Source organism: Mytilus californianus, unplaced genomic scaffold (genome assembly GCF_021869535.1).
Source record: "Mytilus californianus isolate M0D057914Y unplaced genomic scaffold, xbMytCali1.0.p SCAF_4, whole genome shotgun sequence".
Lineage (NCBI taxonomy): Eukaryota > Metazoa > Mollusca > Bivalvia > Mytilida > Mytilidae > Mytilus > Mytilus californianus.
The window spans coordinates 58,202,163-58,210,813 of record NW_026262690.1 but is presented as its reverse complement, the minus strand read 5'-3'; the positions used below and the strand labels follow the sequence as shown (position 1 = coordinate 58,210,813).

At 32.9% G+C, this 8,651-nt stretch overlaps 1 pseudogene; it reads right to left on the bottom strand.

The window, feature by feature from the left end:
- Nucleotides 1-1,723: 1,723 nt before the first annotated feature.
- Nucleotides 1,724-3,974, bottom strand: LOC127698499 (uncharacterized; annotated as a pseudogene).
- Between the last annotated feature and the right edge of the window lie 4,677 nt (nt 3,975-8,651).

Genomic DNA, 8,651 nt, shown 5'->3' with positions numbered 1-8,651 from the left:
TGAACTCTCGAAGATGAACTGCTTGTCAGAAAATTACAAAAGTTCCCATGGTCAAATGAATAAAATTCAATTCAAAACTAAAAAGGATATTGCCATACAATTGAGATAATTTTGGTAAAAGTTGATGTTAGACTATTTTCGAAGGGGATTTTTTTTTTATTAAACAAGATTGTGAAATCAAGAAAATAGTATTACTTAAGTGGATTTTTTTCATCTTTTTAATTTTCTTTCACTTTTTTTTTAGGCTGGTGGCATATGACAAGAATCAAAACTTTGGACAGACAGAACAGTTAGAACCTGAATACAAGATGACCTTATCTGATCCTTCCACATACTTTGATGTCAATGCTGATACTAAATTTAATGGAACAAAAATGGAGATACTTAATGATTATTTAGCTTTGTATGACAAACAGCTTGATAAACAAATTCAACGGTTTTATAATAAAAGGACTATTCGTTACTTTCGACTCTCATTTGACTGTGACAATACATATATTGCATCCAGTTGCCATGCACAATATAAGAAAACCATATCCTATGAAATTGACATTCTTTTGGACAAGGCAGGTACCATCATTGAAGCTCAGTGTGAATGTCCCGCTGGTGAAGGACCTAATGCCCATTGTAAACATGTTTGCACAGTTATGTATGGCGCCATTATGTTCACGGAGTATAAAACAGTCAAAGTGGAAGAAACTTGCACACAAAAACTTCAGAGTTTTCATAAATGCAAAAGGCTTTTAGGTAGTCCCTTAAAATCTCAAAATTTGGATATGCCAGGTGCTGATGAATTTACAAATATGGACTTTGATCCTAGACCTGAAAACCTTAGGAATGTCCCAGCGTACCAGGATTTTGTCAGGAATACTTGCCTTAATTTTCCAGGAATTTCTGAAATGCCTATTTTTCAAACATTTCAGCCTGCTAATACATTTGCTGTAGCGCATGACCATGATTATCTTAAATTAACGCCAGAAGATAATTTCTTAGAAAAAAATTCAGTTCAAAGTATTACGAAAGAAAAAAATTGTGCAATTGAAGAGAGAACAAGGGGTCAAGCAAATAACATAACTTGGAAAGTAGAAAGAACAAGGCGACTTCCTTCTTCAAAATTTGGTAGGATCTGTAAAGCAACTGAACGAACTGATTTGTGCAAGTTGGCCAAATCATTGATGGTAGTGACAGACATAAAAGCTGCACCATTAGAACATGGTAGAAAACATGAATATGTTGCTATAAGTCGCTATATGGAAGACACTGGTATTGTTGTAAAACCCTGTGGATTAATGGTTTCTTTAGAATTCCCACACATTGCATCATCACCTGATGGCATAGTCACAAAAGTCTTGATAATTGAAGTAAAGTGTCCTTATGTTAACAGAACAAAACCTGTAAATGAAAAAACAGTACCATTTCTTCATATCGATGAACACCAGAAATATTACCTAGACTACAATAATGACTATTATTACCAAATTCAGGGTCAGCTTTTGTGTACGGGGGCTAAGGAATGCACACTTGTTGTCTGTCATGCTGAGAAATTAAAAGTCAATGACATAAAATATGTGCCAGTTTGCAGAGATGACAAATTTATTTCAGAACTGATTATCAAACTTACTACGTTCTTTAATGAGTATTTTTAGCCAGCATTACTCGAAAAAATGTTTTACAGACCATATTATGAATAAATATTTATGAATGAAAAAAGGAGTTCTTAATTAAGAAAAAAAATTACATCTCGTTGTTTGGTCACTGTCATAATAGTTGTCTCATTGGCATTTTAACCACATCTCCATATTTTTAAGACAATATCATATATTTTAGAAGAAAATGATTCAACCCAAAAACAAAACTTAGTCACAAGATCTTTGAAATTCTTTACACGGTATGGGTTTTTCTCATTGTTGGAGCTGTACAGTTGCCTGTAACTGCTTACACCCATTTCTTATGCACTTTGGTTTGATACACTCACTGGATACCATACCACATCGCCTTATTTTTATATGTAGTACAATATACATGTACATTGTACATGTAATTGTAAATATATATCAGAACAGAATTCATTGTGTCACTTTCGTTTTATGCATCCTTTGGTACAATACAAGTTCTAAAATTACATAACATAAAACAACTAAATGTTATGTCAGATGCAAGTTTTGTTTCAGTTCCGTTCATAGCATTTGTCAGAATTTTGTATGTTTTACCAAGTCCAATAATTCGCTCAATATGCACACGTTTACTGGAGACTTTTCTATCCCGTAAAAGAGTTTCCCACTTATTCTGTTTCTCTTTTTGAAAAATGTTGGAATATTAACGGCAACATCCATTCTAGCAAACAAGTCTTGCACATTAAATCCTTTATCTGCCATCACACTGTCACCTGGATCACACAATTGAACTATTTTACATCGTTCAACTATTTGACGGTCACTGTTACAACCACCATATGCATTGGAGACATGTTTTACTAAACCACCAGGTGTCGAACCTACAAGTATTTTCACAGTGTTTCTGTTTTTATAAGAAGAAAAAGTTGCTTGTTGAGCTCTAGGTGCTTTTGGTTTTTTCACGGGACATTCTGTACCATCGATAATAATCCTAGTTGTAGGAAACTTTGATTTGAAGTCAGTTGAGAAAAATACCTGACTAAACTACTAGATGGCCATGTGTTAACTTCTCGCCTCAATTTCATCAAAGTCATAAAAAACTGATTTTCAACTGACACACTATCAATTTGAAAATATATGTAACGCAAACAATGTGCTGCTGGACCAAGTGTGGTCAAAACAAATAAAAATTTTGTATACGACTCTAAACAAGTATAAAAATGCATGGCAGTGTCATCATTTGAGAAATTCTCTGCAGAAAACATAGGCAATGATGGTGTTTGCGTAATTTCATCTGTGAACCTCAACAGTGGCTCTGCAGTTGATGGTGGACAGTCGTCAATCCTTTCTGCAGTATAAATTACTTCCTCAGGAAAACCAACTTGACATTCAAAACTTTCCTCTAGATTTCTCCTACAACTTTCATCCAATTAAGTTCTTTTGCTTTCACGGGAAACTGCCCTGATTTTTCTTTTCGCTGATGCTTCAGTCTCTTGCTTGGTCCAGGAAAATAGGCTTGGAATAGCAGTAGGCAAAAGTCTCTGTATGGAGGGTTTGTATCCTGAAAAAGGTTATAAAACATTAGTTTTACAAAATTGAACGAACTTCCATTAGCAATGTATACTTTGTATATAACGTACTACCTGGCAAAATATTTAAAAGATGTATTCATTTACAATGTAGATAAAAATATGTTTGCCTGATTCAATGTATGGTATGTAAAGGACAAATACTGAAAGAGTTATGCAACACATGTACCTAAATAACTATAACATAAATGAGAGCATGTTATTGTTTTGCTCCTGTTAACATGAGATTTTTTTAAGAAAGCCTGTGCATTCCTGTCATTTGCATAATTACAGTACTGCTTAAATAATTCTCAGTATGATATATCTCATATGAGAAATCATTACAAATCTGTGTACGACAAGGTATATACATTAACATGCAACATTCACCAAAAAATCTTAATAAACAGATCACATTGTATCGTACAAATTAACCACCCCCCTTTTATTCTAAAACGAATATTGCGGTTGTAAACAGACTTTGGTTTATTCACATGGCGATTATATATATTACTGTATATATTTCTAAATGAAAATAAAGTTTTACCATCAATAGTTTCCTGCACGTAGTCGTTTTCTGTAAAATGTGCCTTGCAAACAACAGCTGATTGGGATGGACTCCACGATTCATCGTGTTCTCGTCCAATCTGCGTATGGCGTTGATCCAACCTTTCCTTCTTTCTAAGTCATTTGGAAATACATGTCCTCCTCTTAAATGACACCCAGGTACACAACAACACGTACTAGGCATCGTTAATTAAAAATGTGATTGTAAATTTGTCAGTATGAACAGTGCAGAAGCCGGAAGATAAACAGGACCGGCTACCTAAGCGCCACCTATTCAGGAACGATAATTTGCTACTTTTTATCATTAACATAGATCTAAAAAAAATCTATTTTTAACTTTAAAAAAACTGGTATTCTACAACCCTGATAATTTGGTAAACTTGATAACGCAATTTCTCTCTGAATATCCACAAAATACTGTAAATCTAAAGAATTAACATTCAAATCACAAATTATACATTTCTTGTGTTTATGAAAAAAATCTTTAATTTTCAAATTAAAAGCTGATTGAAATGAACATGATTTATTCAACACCTTTTTTTCTAGAAATAGCAATTCTATAATTATCATTAATAACTTGACAAGTATCAATTTTTGAAACATCCTTTGATTTAAAGATTTCACTTTTATCAATCCCAATTATTTTCTCTTATTTGATTCTACATTTAGCCATTCAGGATAAAAAGTATCTATGACTTTTGACTTTACATTCCCAATGTTATTAACAGCTTTATCTAACTCTAGTCACGACATATGTGGACAATCAGATGAACTCTGTGGATGTTTCAGTTTAGCTTTATCCTCCCTTAAACATATGGCACAAATATGTTGTACAAATCTACTCTTGCCTGCAATGTCTAAATTATGTCCATCCTTTGAAATGTTACACTTATTTATTTGATACAAAGGACAATACCAAACTTTTCTATCTAAATTTTTTTCAGAAAATTTGTCTGAAAATTTACTTGCTGTTCTATTTAACACCTTCTTTCCTATCAACATTCTAACTTATAAAAGAGAAGGGTCATCTGACCATGCATTCTCACCTTTTTCAATCAACTTTACCCAGGCTGCATAAAAATTGAGCAGTACAGACCATTCAAACTCATTAGCATAATAACAAATTTTGTTTAGTAATGATAATCTATCCTCTTTTTCTTTTTTACTAATTTTATAATGTCTTATAATTTCCAATTCTCCAGCACAAAACTGGTTCATTATAAGCTGTCTAAATTTAACAGCTTTTCAATTAGTAAACTCATACTTAAGCTCAGATTGAGGCCAGTTCATTTTTTATTTTAACTTTATCATGTGGCCTTTGCTTTATCCCTGATCTTACTTTCTTTTTTTATGCTTACTCTTATTTTTATGTTTCGTTTCACTATCTGAATCAGAACTAGACTAAGGTTCTGACTCTGACACACTGCTACCAGAACTCGAACTACTTCTTGTAGACGAATCAGATTCTGAAGTAGAATCTGTGGCTAGCATTTGTTTCAGATGATTATCTACATTTTTTTTAGTTTTTGCATCTTTTCTCAAATGTTCAATATTTAAAACAGAAAGTTCATCACCTTTACTGTCTTTACTAGATATTTATTCTGTGTATCTTTGCCTTTATCTGTACCTTTAACTTTATCTTTGCCTTTATCTTTGCTATTACTTTTTTCTTTGCCCTTATCTTTTGTTATCTGAGACTGTTCCTCCTTCTTGCCAGCTTTCTCCTTCTCATTCTTTTGCTTAGTATCACTTTTCATCTCAAGCTCCTTTTATTCCGTTAATTCTTTCATTTTTAACCGGATTTTCGAAGGAAAAATCGGTTATTGATTTGGGGATGTACGGCTGGTGGGCGGGCGGGCGTGCGGGCGTGTAACAGTGTCCGTTCATAAACATGAAAACGCTTTGACGAAATTTTTTCAAATTTAGATATGTTGTTTTCTGTGACTAAATGAAGGTCAAGTTCAATTTTCACGATTTTAGCTTTTCTCGTTGTTGAGTTGTAGACCTTTCAGTAGCCAAAAGTGATATTTATTTTATGATTCAGTTATTTCCCTTTGAACAGAAATGGTGTAATTAATAAGTTTATGTATAGATAGTCTATCAATGATTGTATCTGTTCAATTGATTTTAGTCAGGAGCTGTCAAAAATTTCTTTATAACTATTTTTTTAAGTCATGTGTGTTTTGAAGGTAGATGTCACAGTTGTTATGTGGTATTTTATTTATTTAATTACAGATAAGTTTTATAGATTTTTAAAAGACATTGTATTAATGATAAATGACATTTTTGATTTTTTTTTTCTTTGGTAAATTGTTTGAAGAATTTTGTGGTAGGTTTGTTTGTTATTCTGTATAAACTAATTTTCTGAATGCTCTCTCTCTCTCTCTCTCTCTCTCTCTCTATATATATATATATATATATATATATATATTTTTGATGAAGCGAACTCCTTTAAAAACTAAGCGTATAATGTCTATGAATAAACATATATTTAGATTTCTGATTTTGGACCCAGTTTTCAAGTTGGTTTAAATGGGGTCCAAAATTAAACTGTGTTTGATTTCAACATAAATTGAATATACATAGGGTTCTTTGAAATGCTGAATCTAAACCTGTATTATTTGTCTGCATTATTAGTTAGATAATACCACACTGAGGTCCAAAGGGTCCTAAATTAAACTTTTGTTTGATTTCATCAAAAATTGAATTATTAGGGTTCTTTGATATGCTGATTCTAACAATGTACTTAGATTTTGGATATTGGACCATAATGGGTAAATGTCCGATTTCAAATTTTTCAATTCTTTGACCACATTCATTTTGTGTCACAAACCTATGCTGTGTCAAATATTCAATCACAATCCAAATTCAGAGCTGTTTTAAGCTTAAATGTTGTGTCCATACTTGCTCAACTGTTCAGGGTTCGACCTCTGCAGGAAAATCCGGTTTGCTGTCACTCTGACAGCTTCTTGTCTTCTCTTTTTCCTGACGTTATTCGGTCTTTCTCATCTTCGTATTCATCCCCTTCTCCTTCTTCTTAATTACCCCCAGTTTCTTTACTAATTCTTTCGTTTACTCATCGGTGTCTGATTCGTCGTCAGAATCCATATAAATACTCAAATGTTCTTTGAAGTATTCAAAATCCGACTTTGACATATCTAATTCACTCTCTTCCTGTCTACCAGCCACCCCCTGCAAACTTGCACTAACCGCTGCTGTGACTGTATCGGACTGCATAATATCCCGAATACCCCATTGATTGAGAACTTTGTAATCAATTCTTCTCTTAGTACTCCTCGGATAAATTCCCGAGTAATATGTAAACAGTGATCCACGTGGTAACTATCAATTTTTTAAAACTTAACAAATTCACAATTATAGTCATTTCATACCCTTACACTACAAACCAGTAAAAGTCTGAGATGGCCTATATTTGAACTCGACTGTACTGATTTTTACTCGACCAATCTGAATTGGTCTGAATTTTACTTGATATTACTCGACCCAAATCTTAACCATACTCGACTGTTCTTTTTTGTACTTGACCCTTATCTTTGCCATTTAACAAAGTCTGAACTATTACTCGACCAGTCTGAAACAGTCTTAACCCATTCTCGACCTGTACTCGACCATTACTCGACGTATTTTTTCAGTCTGAACCATACTCGACCAAAGGTCTGAACAAAACTCGACCAAAGTCTGAACAATACTCGACCAGTCTGACCCATACTTGACCAAATAACCTCTACCTTTTTAATTTTAACTGTTTCTATAACTATCTTTTTAGCTGACATGACAACATTCACAATAAAGTAAAGATATATTTACAGATTTTTACATCCTTACATGTATGATTATCAGATTTATCAAATCAAGATAGTCAAATTATCTAAGTCTGAGTCTTGGTAAAAAAAAAAGATTTTCTCTTATCTGAAAAACACACCTGTACTGAGGGTAATACGACCTTATTAAGGTGCTTCTCGTTTAACATGCGTTTTTTTTAACACTAATTCACCTAAATTCTTAAATAAAAACTACTTTAAGTTAGGTTTCTTGGTTACATACAATTGTTATATAACTATCTTTTTAACTGACATAACAACAGCCAACAAAATCACTGAAATTATTTAACCTTATATCAGAAATATATAGCTAATCTTATTATAATTTGGCATATATATATTATATATATATAAGACAAAAAAAGTGAAAAAGTATATTTTAACAAAACGCATTTGCCTAGCAGGTCGAACAACGGATGTTTTTTAAACCCTGCTGATTGCCATTGGCGATTGCCAAATAAACGGATCACCGGATGTAACATAATGGATCTTAACTATTAATTTAATACCAAATAGAAAACAATAAACTTGCGGGAAAAGACGGTATACCGCAAACAAAAGGTGCAAAAAATTAGTACACCATATCCGGATTTCGACAAATAATGTCTCTTCAGTGATGTTAGGAATCGAAACGGTATTTGGAAGGCCATATAATTTACCTCAATTTAGGATAAACTCTTGAATTTGAAGAGTCGAAATAGGATGAACGGATCATATGAACCCGAAGGCAAATATAATACAAGCCCAAACGAAAAAATATAAACCAGTCTAAATTGAAAACAACGTTCAAACCTATGATTGCGTTGTATAAAAACCTCGATATTTATACGTGTGCATCCAAAACACATTTCTTGGTAGAGGGGTCTAAATACAGCACAAACAACATTTTCCAAAAGACCAAAAAAGTGAAAAAGTATATTTTAACAAAACGCATTTGACTAGCACGTCGTACAACGGATGTTCTTAAACCCTTCTGACTGCCATTGGTGATTACCAAATAAACGGATCACCAGATGTAACAAAATGGATCTTAACTATTAATTTAATACCCAACGGAAAAC